Source organism: Manis pentadactyla, chromosome 8, assembly GCF_030020395.1.
Source record: "Manis pentadactyla isolate mManPen7 chromosome 8, mManPen7.hap1, whole genome shotgun sequence".
Taxonomy (NCBI): Eukaryota; Metazoa; Chordata; class Mammalia; order Pholidota; family Manidae; genus Manis; species Manis pentadactyla.
The window spans coordinates 14,820,800-14,834,235 of record NC_080026.1 but is presented as its reverse complement, the minus strand read 5'-3'; the positions used below and the strand labels follow the sequence as shown (position 1 = coordinate 14,834,235).

Below are 13,436 nucleotides of genomic sequence, written 5' to 3'. Positions count from 1 at the left end.
AAGGGGCTAAACCGAAGCCATCATACCATATAAGCCAAGTCAGGGTCTTTTCTCCAGTTCACAAATGACCTGTGAAATATTTTTAACACCACACTCTGTCTGACTGGCAATGTGCAAGCTGCCAGGGCTTGGTTTTATATAGACTTCACTGCTGCTGGAAGGTTCCTGGTGGAGTGTTACTTTCAGAATATTAGCATGTAATTTGATCTTCCGCGATAGATGGATACAAATAGCTTCTTGGACAAGTCCTCCAGAACTGAAACCCAGCCCCTGGATCAGTTCATCCTGTAGTTAGAGGAAATAACCTCAGATTATCTCAGGAAAGAAAGGGTTTTGACTGAAAGAGTTACACTACAAACTTCCCAGCTGTGACTGGGTCCCAAGATATGGATCGGAAAGAAGGATTATATTTTTACAATATAATCTGTAAAAAGAATTCAGGGTGGTGGTGGTGGGGGCGGGGTATCTCAAGACTGGGTTTTATTTTGACATGCTTGAGTACATGGCAACCGTCCCGCATTTTCCACCTCATTCCTTCTGTCTCAAACAGTCCTGGCTCTCCTGCTTTGTTTCAACTGATGGGACCCCATCGTCCCCCAGGTGTTTTGTTATATTCTACTAGGCAGCTCAGGGCTCACTCCTCTCCCAGCAGTTTAGAAACTGTGACTGGAACAATTTTTTTTTTTTAACAGGGAAAGGCCCTATTATTTCCCACCCTCCCACTCAAAAACTCTTGGAAGTGTAACCGTGGAATCCATTTAAAATCCCACTTCCTCACAAAGTCCTCAGTTAGATGCTGTCTTAGCCCTCGATCTTATTTCTAACTACAGCTGAAGTTTCCCCGTTAACCTAACAGTGTGGACCTTTCTATCCCTCCCATTTACCAAACAAATGGCATTTCAGGCACCTGCCATTTGATACAACTGTCCCAATTCTAAGGCTGTAATGATTAACCTACAATAATTTGAAGGAGATGGGGCATAGCATAAAAGAGATGTCAACACTACCGAGGTATATTTCTCTCCCTTTTTCAAAAAATGGGAGACACTAGAACATATTTCTGTGGAGGTAAGAAAAACCCCCTTTTATACAGCCCCTGAGCGGAGCCCTCCTTCGCATTCATACGCCACCCACACGGTGAAGCCCGTTCCTGCTGCTGACCCCCCCACCCCGCATTGATCACCCTGCCGTATCTTCTTCATGGCACTTGGCACTGCGTGAAGTTTGTCGTTCATTAGTTGGCTTTTATTATTTGTCCCCCTCTCCCACCCCTCCACCCTCCACACAACAAATGACAGCAGCATGAGAGTAAGAACCCTTGTCTGGCTTATGGCTACAACCCCATGCCTGGAACATACTAGCCACTTAATATGAATTAAAATACATTAATCTCAGCCTCTTAGTCCATGCTACACTTTAGTTTGGGTTGGAAGAAGGTGAGGTTTACAGAACTTGATACAACCTGGCAAGGAAATCAGTAGGGGAGGGGGTGCTCCTCATCCTCAATTTAATAAAGTAGCGACCAGGTAGTTGAGATAAATTAAAAGATATCATTTGTAACTTGGATTTCAGTTTTCAAGGGTGTCATCCAAGAGAAGCAGCCAAACAAAAAGACGCCTGGCAGGCTCTGGGTAAACCAGACAACTCCCTGGTGGACAATATCCCATTTGGAAGGACTGCTTGGATGTCTAGCTGCAGACACCAGCTGATCTGCCCAGAGCCATCCCCAGTGACCTGTGAGACCGCCTCTGCAGCTTGAAAATACATCTCCTACAAGTCAGAGATTGACATATCATCTCCCCCTCCTCCCCACAGTCGTCTAACAGTTATCGACACTATTTGGAAAGCTATGCTTCCATGCCTATTAATAACCTTCAGAAAGAACCCTGAGGAAGTGTCAAGAGAAAAATAGATCCGGCTGTGGAAGCAAAGCCTCAATCAGTTACAATTAGCAATTAATACATTTGAACGAAGAGAAAGTTGTAACATCTTCTGGATCATATGTTATCTGTTCAGGAGGCTTAAAACAAAATACAAAGCCAATGAATTCAAAGAATGCTGAGTCAAGAACACTGGTCTTTACAGAAAGGAGCCCTTTTAAAGATCCTGTTATCTATTTAAATAGACGAGCACCAGCTACAAGGTTTCTGCCCGTTGATTCCAGGGAATTTCCCCTACAAGGCTCATATCATTAAACCTTTATACTAATTTACATCTTTATAAAGTTTCTCCAAGTGACATCTGAAACAGCAACCAAATCAATCTATTCTAAAATAATGGAAGAGCTAACTAATACTAACCTTTAAAAAGACTTTTTTAGGGGTCTTTTCCTCTCCCCTCCCCCGACTAGAATGTGATTAATGGAATTCTCTCACAACTTAGTTTGATATATGCTTTTGCAAGTCAAGCAGCTAAAGCAGAATCAGATAATTGTGGTATGACTCAACAAATGCACAGCTGTTCATTTAAATATATCCGTCAAAAGTATAAATATGATCATAAGAAAGAAAATGAGCTGTGTACATAAGGTCAGAGCACAAGTTGAATGGGTTAGCATAGAAGGAACCACAACAGAAAATAAGGAGGCAGGACATTCCGTATTCCTGGTACAGAGAAACCAGGAAACAGATGTACCCAAAAAACCAGCCATCCAACCCCAAAACACTCACTGACCTAAAGAAGAAATGAATGGTGAGTTAGAAGTAAAAATAAATGTGCTCCACTAAGTGGAGAGAAACGAAATCTAGGAAATCGATGAGGCTGCCAAGTACACAGAGCAAGAAGCCTACAAAGCAGAAACCATAAATGTCATTTGTTAAGAAAAACCAAACCAAACAAAGACCCAGAGGCAGAGGAGAACAGGAGAACAGGATTCTCACCTCAGTCCTGCCAGGACTGATCATGAAATCATGTAAATACAGGAATGCCTCCGAGGGTCCTAGAGCAAATAGCTGAAAAATACCACTGCGTACCTGCCTACCCTTCTGGGGGTTCTACATGCAGGAGGGTGTCCCCTGAACACGAAGAAGAGGAAAGCCAGAAAACAGAGACCGTGAAAGGGAGAGGGCAGTGCCGAGAGAGAAGGAGGTGCCCATGTCAGCCTGCAGACTCCACTCCTTCCTTCTCCCTCCAGGAGGCCCAGTCGGAACTGGAGAGGCAGAGGCACTGAAGGCTTTGATGCCTCTCTTCTTTTCATATGTCATTCAAAATAATAACAAATATAAAGAATATCTAATCCATATGGTGATTCCCCAGGTTTCCCTGAACCCTCAAAAACTCAAGTTCTTCCTCAAAAATAGTCTCTCTGGTGGTGGGGGGCGGACTTAATTTGATACTTAGCCTGACTACCCAGTCATCCTACAAGGGGAGCCATTCGCGTTCTCCACATTTACAGGCAAACCACTCTCATACTGTTAGAAGCAGAGACCATTTCAACAATCACCAACTCGCTGAGCCCCAAGTCCCCCATAAATAGCCTCTTCATCCTTTCGCAGAAAACTTTCTGGAAAGAGCAATCCACACGCCCCCTCCCCAGCCTTCCCGAGTCCCTCACTGCAATGCCTCTTGCTAAGGGTCTGAGTCCTTGTAGACCCTCACTATTGTTCAGATTCGCAGGGGAGAGTCCTTGAGACTCGGATTCCCACGCCTCAGCACCGGAGATTGTAAGTCAATTGACATGAGATGAGGCCCAGAAGTCCCCTCCCCCGCGCCCCCAGCAACCCAGGGGATGCTGAGAACAGACTCGCTGCTGTGCCGAAGGCCTCCTTGTCCCCTGGGGTCTTCCCTTGCTGGCTTTCAGAGGCTCCATGCTCTCTGGTGTCTTTATTTGCATGGTCTGGACCATCTCAGGCTCCTTGGATGGGGCTTTCCTGTTCTGCCACTCATCGCTTTATCTTGGTGTCCTACAAGGCCTCACATCTCAGACTCTTCTTTTCACTTAAGATGTTACCCCCGTTCCAAGCCAGGGCTGAACCACTGGATTAAGAATGGAATCTCTGCTTACTCATCCCCCTGACCTCTGCCTACTCCTTATTACTTTCTTCCTCTACCATATATCCTTGTCTTTTCACTATTTATAACATTAATTTTAAAAAAATCTTGACAGGTATTTCACGGTACACAGAAAAAAGTATAATGAACCCTATTTTTGACCTCCAGTTTCAAATATTAGCAACAGCCTACCATCCTGTTTCAAAAGTAAGCAATCTTACTTCCTCTATTCTGTCCATTTTCTTCCTGAGGTATTTTAACAAGAATCCCAGATGTCACATCATTTCACCCACAGATTCTCTAACAAAAAAGGACTTTCCCTAACCATAACTGTAAAACAATCTTACCAAACAAAATTAAAAGTACTGTTCCTCCGATTAGCATCTAAAAGCTGAGGCAGTACTAAAATTTGCTAAAATATCCCTCAACCACTCCCCCCCCCCCAGTCCCCTTACAGGGAGAAGAGGGATAGCATACCAAAAAGAAATTTTTTTTATCTCTTTTCAGTTATCATGGGACTGTGGCCGTTTTGAGAATACTGTGTGTGTGTATAATGTGGAAGAAAGCAAATACCTAGAGTATACTCAAATTCTGTCATCCCCTGCTGTTCCAGACAACCGGAATTCTGTGTGGAGTAAAGGAGATAGAGACGAAATACAGGAAAAGTTAAGTAAGAACCGTACAAACTGAGTGTGAATTGGAAGTATCAGCATGACCTCATGACAGATTTACTTATCCTCTGTCCACTAAAAAACCTAGAAACAATGACCTACCCAGGAGCCGTGAGGATTCCCGGTGCTCAGATTGAGATGTTAAAATACCATTTCCCACTAGAAAAAAAAGAACAAGTAGAATTGAACCATGAGGTTGCAATCACCAAATCCAGCCCATGGGTAATTAGAGGCCAAATGACTGGGTTCTTTAAAAGGTAAACTGTAAGGAAAGGAAAAGGTTGCAAGGGAGCCCAAGGTTTAAGAGACTTAAAAGGCATAAGAAGATGGGCAAGACTAAACTAAGGTGGCTAGATATACACATAAGGGTGATAAAACCATAAGGACAGACAAGGCAGCAATTACAGTAGTCCCTGGAGCAACGCTGACCCCCTCCTGCTTCCACACAGTGGAAAAGGCAGGTATAACTTTTGACTCCCCAAAAACTAAGTCTACTTTTGAGCAAAAGCCTTACTGATAACATACAGAGCTGATTAAAGCACATTTTGTATATTGTTTGTATTATATACTGTATTCTTGCAATAAACTAAGCTAGAGAAAATGTTTTTTCAAATCATTGCAAATCTCCAAAACATTTTCCAACATGCTTACTGAAAAAATCCACGTACAAGTGGGTCAACACAGTTAAAATCCATGTTGTTCTATGATCAACTCTACAGAAGTCAGGGAAGTGATTACCTCTGAAGGGAGACAGGGCTATGACTGCCACGGGACATACAGAGGGGCTCTCTAGAGAGGCCACTAATTATCTGCCTCTTCTCTTGACCTGCATGCTGGTCACAAGCAATATTCATCTTATAATAGTTAACTGTGCTCTGCATGCTGTGCATGGATGTCTGTATGAGTGCTTTATTTTACAATAAAGAGGTAAAAAGGAGAACACAAAAGTATGATAATGTGTGTTATTTTAGAAAAGGTTCAGATTAATACACACACACAAACATTGAGAAAGCAACAACATTGTGTATTATATATATATATATATATATATATATATATATATACAAAAATTGGCCCAGGTTTGGATTAAAAATAAGTTTCTATAATGTAATTCTGAAATAGTATCTATTTTTCTTTACCTTCAAACAGGAAAAGTATTTTTTCAGTTTCTAAGTTTATTAATTTTTAATAGAGAAATAGGTTATCAGTTACCTAGTCATAATCAGAAATGTTTTAAAATAAAATGAACACAATAACTTAGGATAAGCTGCTCCTTTGTCTCTCCTACATCAATTACATAAGCTTCATGAGTTAAGGATAGAGCAAGATGTTGAGTACACATGACTGTTTCCCAAATACTGTACATGATCATCAAATAAGAAAGATTAACGCCCTATAGATATGAACCCTCCCTGGCAACATTTATCTATGCATTTAACATAGTCCTGATAACAATATTAATGGGTTTTCTTCTTGGAGGGAAGGGAGTGGTGACTTGATATGATTATTCTACAGTTCATATATTTATAATAACCAAACATACACACACACACAAATACGAAAATTCTGTAAAAGGGAACTTAAAAGAAGTATGAAACTTCTGTAAAATGGAACTACCCCTACCAAAAAGAAAAAAGCATTATTCAGCTCTGAAAGTTAAAAAAAAAAATAAATAAAAAAAAGGTGTGATCCTGGTATACACACAGGCAGGGAGATCAATGAAACTAAATGGATATCCCAGAAATAGACCAAAATGTGCAAGATTTATAATTAAAAAAAACAAAGGAGAAAAGTTAGAACTATTCATGACTAACCAGTGTGACAGAGACTGCTCATTTTCCACTAAAATTCCTTCTCTGCTGAAAGCTGACCAGCAGAGACTGTGTTCCCCACCCTCCCTTGCAGGGAGGTGTGCCCACATGACTCAGTTCTCACCAATGCAAGTAGACGTGATGTGTGCAACTTCTGATCACTTGCCCTGGACTTTCTCCTTTGTCCTTCACACTGAGGGAACCCAAACTGGTAGCACCTCAGCCATGACCGTGCAGCTAACTGAGATATCCACAGGGACAATTACTGAAGCAACAGGACAGAAGGAACCCGAGTCTCAGTGACCACTGGATATGGGCTCTTCTGCTGACCTGGTTTGCTCACACCGGGGCTGTTAAGTTGAGGAGTAAAATCAACTTCTATATTCTTTGAACCATAGCGTATTTAGGTCCTCGGTTATAGCAATTCAGCCTTACCCTAATGAACAGAGCCCCTAAAGAAAAATTAAGTTGGATTCCTACCTAACATTGGAGGTAGATTCAAGATTTAAATCTGACAAAAGAACCACATGGCACTACAAGGAACCACGAGATACGTTTTTAACTCTAAGAATGGAAAGGTCTTTTAACCGTGATACAAAATCCTGAAGCCATAAAAAGTTTGATTATATATTTAGCTCTATAAGTCTTTTTTGAACATTTTATTGACTGTCTCTTCCACTAGAATGCAAGCTCCATGGCACAAGAATTGGGATCTGTCCTCTTCACTACTGTACAGTATAGCCTGCTGCCTAATACCTAGAGATATTCAAAAGTATGTGTTGAGTGAATAAACTAGTACACTTAAGTATACAAAATTTTAAACAATCTGCCCAACAAAATAATATTTTTATACAAATGACTAAGTATAAACACAGAGGGAATAAAACAGGGAATACAAATGGCCTTCACACTCATGAAAAGATGCTCAATGTCAATCAAAACAAGAAAAATGCAAATCAAAGCTACATTTAACTGTCATTTTTCCTATCGATTTAGCAAAGAAAAAACCTATCAGTTTGACAATCATACGGATATGAGGAAGCAGTGTTCTCATCCATTGCTAGTGAAATCTAAAACTGTGCAAGCTCCATGAAAAAATAGCAACTTACATTTCTACCGAAATCAAAATGTGTGTGTCCTTTGCCCCCCACCAATTCCACTACTAGAATCGTACAGATATGCTCAATGATACATGTACAAGGTCATTCCCTACAGCCTCGTTCATGAAAACAAAACTGGAAATGATCCACATGGTCATCAATACAGTACCAGTTAAATAAACTAGAGTATATCTCTCCTGTGGAATACTAGGCATTCATTCAAAAAGAATACAGTATTAACATGAAGAACTTCCAAGAAATACTGTTTCAATGAAAAAAAGATGCAAAATAGTATATAGTGTTACCATTTGGGTTAAAAAAATGAAATTGTAATATAGACTAGACTATATGCTGGTGTATTATCTATGTCCTGAAACCTCTGGAAGAATATACATCAAATTGGTAACAATGGTTGCCTCTAGGAAAGGTCGCTGGGCACCTGGGAGACAGGAGAGGAGGGAGAATTATTTTTCACTCTTTCATACCTTTTTGAACCTTATACACATTGATTATAGTACCTCCTAAAATTAACTATTTTATAAATAACCACACAAATATTCATTCCCAGCTCCAGATATCTGAAAACTTCTCTGGTGATTCTCACTGGCAGCCACACCAGGAAACTGAGCTGAGCAATTTTAAGCCTGTTTCATAATTAAGAATCACAGGGTTAGCAATTAATTTACGCCATCATCTCCTCCTCCTCCCTCAAATAAATATATATGCAAAATAGTCAGTCTTTTAATCCCATCCCCGTTATTCATTACTTCCTCCTAAAACTAATTCAACCTCATGCCGCCTGAAATGGGCATTGAAATGTCAAAATCCTCCAAGGACAGTAGTAGCCAGGACTAACAACTATGCTAATATGTTAACAAGCCTAGTGCCTAAGAAGTTCCTTCCAGGCATCCAGAAGATGAAAATTTGACATAATGGACACCTCGGCAACAGCCCAAAGCTGCCTTAGAAAATAAAAACTCACCCTTAATGACTAAAAGTCCAACGTCAACAGTCATGGCTTTTGTTTTTTCCCTAATGTGAAAGGGCTCTCCCACCTCTCCTTCTAAATTATAGGCTAACCCGTCACTTGAGGGCTGGTCATTGTGATGTTAACCATACAAGGAACACTAAGCAGTCACTATTTAGACCCAGATTTTGCTCCAAAGGGAAAAATTCTGCTTAACAGGGCAAATGGCCACAACATACCGAGTGGAAGGAAAAAGCAAGTTGTAAAACATGTGATCGTATTCCATTAATTTTTAAACATAATAAATATGTATATGAAAAGATTTGTGCGTGAAGAAGTGTGTGTTCCAAATGACGAGCTACAGGTGAAAAGAGAAAAGGAAGGGAAGCAATTTTATCTCCATGTTTGTCTGTACTCTAGACTGCTTTGTACCATTTGAAATTCAGTAACCAAAAATAAACTTTTACATAGAGATAAAATTTTTTTAAATAATATACTAGGTTCTCCTTAAAAAGTGAAGCACCTGACAGCTCCTAGAGGCCCTCCCCCAAAGTGCCGACCCTGAGGCAGTAGCAGAGGCTGAGCCCCCTGAGCCTTATTCCGAAGTTACTTGCTTCCGCCTCTCTCTATACGTTTCAAACCACATTCAAGCAATCCCAGCATTTAACTCAGAGACACACCCACCAACATACAGAACTTGAGGCCTTTGGGCACAGAAACAGCTTACAGACTCCATTCTAAAGTAGGTATCTGTATTACCCCCATAGCTGAACACAGCCTTAACAATAGTTCATCCTGATAGCAAGCCGTCCTTACTTCAAAAGGAAGCAAATTATGAAAGTGTAGTTCTGAAAAAGGTAAAAGGATGGAGACAATAAAAAGATGGTGGTTGCTGTGGGGTGGGTTGAAGGTGGGTTGTTAAGAGAGAGCACAAAGGATGTTTAGGGCGGTGACGCTTGTCTGTATGATACCTTACGGTGATACGATGTCATGATATGTTTGTACCATCCCACAGAAGGTAGTACGCCAAGGATGAGCCTTAAGGTAATCTACGGGCTTTGGGTGATAACAATATGTCAGTGTGGGTTCATCTATTGTAATAAATGTACCATTCTGGTAAGGGATATTGATACAGTGGCCCCACACCCCATGACCCCCTGCCCATCCGCGGATTCCTGAAACGATGGACAGTACCGAACCCTATATATACTATGTTTTTTTTCCTTAACTTACATATCTATGATAAAGTTTAATTTGTAAATTAGGTAAGTAAGAGACTAACAATAATAAAATAGAACAATTATAACAATATACTGTAATAAAAGTTTCATGAAGGTGGTCTCTTTCTCTTCCTCAAAATATCTTCTTGTACTGTACTCACCCTTCTTTTCACCACAATGTGAGATGACAAAATGCCTACATGATGGGATGGAGTGAGGGGAATGCCGTGGTCATTGCGACGCAGTGTCAGGCTACTAGTGACTCTCTGGCCATAACGCCAGGAGGCTCCTCTGTTTCCAGACTGTGCCTGACCATGCATAACTGAGACCTCAGGGAGAAAAACCGCAGAGAAGAGGAACTACTGCAGAGAGAGAGGTCGTGCATGTTGGGGACAGGGTATATAGGAGAACTCTGTGTTTTCTGCTCAATTCTGCTATGAACCTAAAACTGCTCTAAAACAGTCTATTTAAAAGGAAAAAACATAGTAATGGCTCTGTAAGGTGAAAGGCATGGCAGAAGCATGTTACATGCAGGAGAATGTTGGTAGTATTTTAATTTGGCCCAAGTTAAAGCATAAGTGAGCAGATCTACCAACATAAGCCTACCTTCCAGGTGATGCAGGAACTAAGAATTATTAGGCTGGGTCCTAACTTTTTTATACTGGATTTGTATAAACCAACAAAATGATCATTGTAGCTAAGCAATTACCGTGTAGATTAGATCTCTCCCAAACAGCATTAAAAGAGGTGATTTGCTGAAATGGCTCTACTGTCCGCTCTGGCTGGCAATGCTGCTCTGGGCTCCCGGGTGAAAGCTGACTCAGCTACCTTAGGGCTGACTCCAGGTCATATCTTCCCTGCAGTCCCCCGGGCTGTGTGCTCTGGTCCAGAGCCCCGCTCACTCCTTCACCGGAGCCGTGGGGGTGGGAGAGGCGCTCCCGGAGTCTCCTGAAATTACGTGAAGATCTCCAGCACTTCTCGTTCTGGCAATGTGACACTCACAAATGGCTCGGTCTGCAGGGGGGAAGAAGAAAGAAACCCAATTAAGCAGAAGAAAATTCAGAAGTTGTGGAAGTTCTGGCTTAAGAAAGTTCACACTTTACAAGCCTTTCCATTGGGACCACAAAACTAAGGCCGGTTTACGACTGAAGCAAGTCTGGAAAGGGCTGAACAACACTGGCGTGCATTATGCTGCTGTCATAGATCGACACGGTACTTTTAAGTTCTTTTTTTTCTCAATGACACAAAACCCAGGAAGGTCTGTAGCAGACAAATTTCAAAATAAAGCTCCTTTAAAGCCCATATACCATGTACTCTAGTGCATTACAAAGAAGAACCAAAAAAATGGCTTTGCATATATTAATTATTATGGACTTCATTCAAAAAAAAAAAAAACAGTTCAAGCAGTACATAAGTATAGAATGAAAGTCTCTCTCCAGACCCCGGCTGCTCCTGGAGACACCCCACGTACCAGAGGAACCAGTGTCTTGTGCATCCACCCAGAAATGATCTGGTTTTGGTCCATTTTCAACCACCATTTTCAGCTGTACACAGATCTAGTTCAAAGGCTCATAAAACAATGGTGGGGAAGGAGCACACAGAGGAAGGAATGGGGCTCTAGATAACTAACAGAAAACAAAAAGCCACCCAGGCTCCCTTGTCCTAAGACTTTAAAAACATTTGCCAAAGGAAGAGGAAATTTTCATTAGACCCAAACTTTTCCATTCAAATAGTTAAGTAACACAAAACATTGAAGAACTTCTTCCTTTCAGAAAACAGCATCTTTTTTTTTCTAACCTCTAGGAACATTTTGCCAAGAGCACCTTCATGTCAATAAATCAAAGCAGAAAACAAACCCAAAATACAGCATTCCTAAATAATTATTTGAAAGGAAAAACACATCAACCTTGAAGTTCAAGGGAAATGCTTTACAAAACACATCAGACCTTTCCTTGGTTCAGTTTAAATTGAAGCTCACAATCAATCTGAAATGAAAATCTAGTCATGTAAAAAGCACACTAGAATGAAGACAAAATATCCTCCCTGTAGAAAGTCCACCCAGAAATTTGGTATTTTTACTAATCATTTTATCGAAGCTAAGAGTAAAAACCCATTTATCGAGTGGACATCCTTAAAAACAAACCCATCAGCTAAGCAGCATCCACAAACCTTGAGCTTCAGAACAAACTGGTGAAATCCTGGGGCCAAAGAAATCTGGCAAATTCACAATGGAGTTGCTTTCTCCTCTGCAAAGACTAACTGCATGTTAGAGAAGGAAGCCAGTACGAGGCTGCCTTGCCTAAGACCAACCATGTCTTTAAATGACAGCTACGGTTTGCGTGGAGCTTTAGATAGGCAATAAAATAAGGACACACTGGGGCATATTTTTCTGATTCTTCTTTAAAAATCAGATTTTTGTTTTTTAATTACAAAGATGCCTCTGTTTCCCTTCTAACTTCCCAGCCCTAACACCTTCACTGCTTGGAATTCCTTCAAGACTGTGCTCAGGTTCTCCTGCCTCTTTTCAGCCTTCTCCAATGATTCTATTTCCCAGACTTTTCCATTCCAACTTTTCTGGTTATTTATATTCTATAGATTCCTCAACCTGGCACTTACTTCTCTGTCTTGAACTAGGTTTGTCTCAAAACCAATTTAAAACCAGGCAAGATCACATGTTACAACTTCTGCTATATTCCTTCTTCAAGGTACCTAGCATATATAGATGGTGCTCCACAATTACTGGATAAAAATCAAGACTTCAAATTGAACATAATTTAATGTTTGTTTTAAAATTCATCAGGCACTCAAATAAGCCAAACTGAAGTCAAAACTATCTTGTACTACCAGGAAGAATAGGTTGGGAGCTAAAGTGAAGAGCAAATCTAGATACTTAACTCTTCAAGTAGTCTACTTAGGTCCTGTCTCCCCACAAATATCCTTCATGCCCAAAGCAACCCTGGAAGATCCTGAAAGGTAATAGAAGAGTGATTAAAGAAATAAAAACAACCCCATTAAAGGGACATATGCACCAATTAAAATCAGTGCTGTAAAATAAACATTCCAGCAATTTGTCACAAAACCTTCAGAGTGGAGTTTTTCCAAAACCATAGCCAACTCAGTTGTTTGGCCCTGGAGGTTTAATGATAGGCAGCTAATCGTGCCGTGTGAAAAATCTGATCCCTGAAAGTCAGAGGCCTATTCCTGCAAAGCGGTGGAAGATGAATGTGAGGAGAAGGAAAGGGAGAAATCCAATTCCAACTGCAGGCTTACCACAGTAGTGCATTTTCTTTCATTCAATTCAGAAGAACATGCATAGTTTCTTAAAGGCTATTATGATATCTCAGGACCTAAGTAACAGGCAAGCATGGAAGATACTTGAAATCGAACAAGTTCTTGGCAGTCAACTCAGCAGCTAAGCAACAGGCAAAGAAACCAGGGCAAGTTTTCTCAACCTCTTCATTATAACTGTACCCTGGGCTTCCAGAAACTGTGGCTTCCAAATACTGCAAATCCTTCCCTTTCCAGACACCACCTTTTCTACAGGAGCAGGTGCTAACTACGTGTAGCTGCAATAATCACCTTGCACATAAACAAATATCATTGTGCTATATACCTAAAACTAACACAGTGCTACAGTTATACCTCAATTGAAAAAAAAATAGAAAAAACATTAGCCC

At 40.7% G+C, this 13,436-nt stretch overlaps 1 protein-coding gene across 1 annotated transcript in view; it reads right to left on the bottom strand.

Annotated features, from left to right (window-relative positions):
• The window catches only part of ACVR1 (activin A receptor type 1), a 69,410-nt gene extending 58,741 nt beyond the window's left edge, over positions 1-10,669 (bottom strand). Inside the window, exon 1 of the mRNA XM_036884161.2 lies at positions 10,469-10,669. The gene's annotated coding sequence lies outside the window, so the exon portion shown is untranslated. The remainder of the gene's footprint in view (positions 1-10,468) is intronic.
• Positions 10,670-13,436: the final 2,767 nt, after the last annotated feature.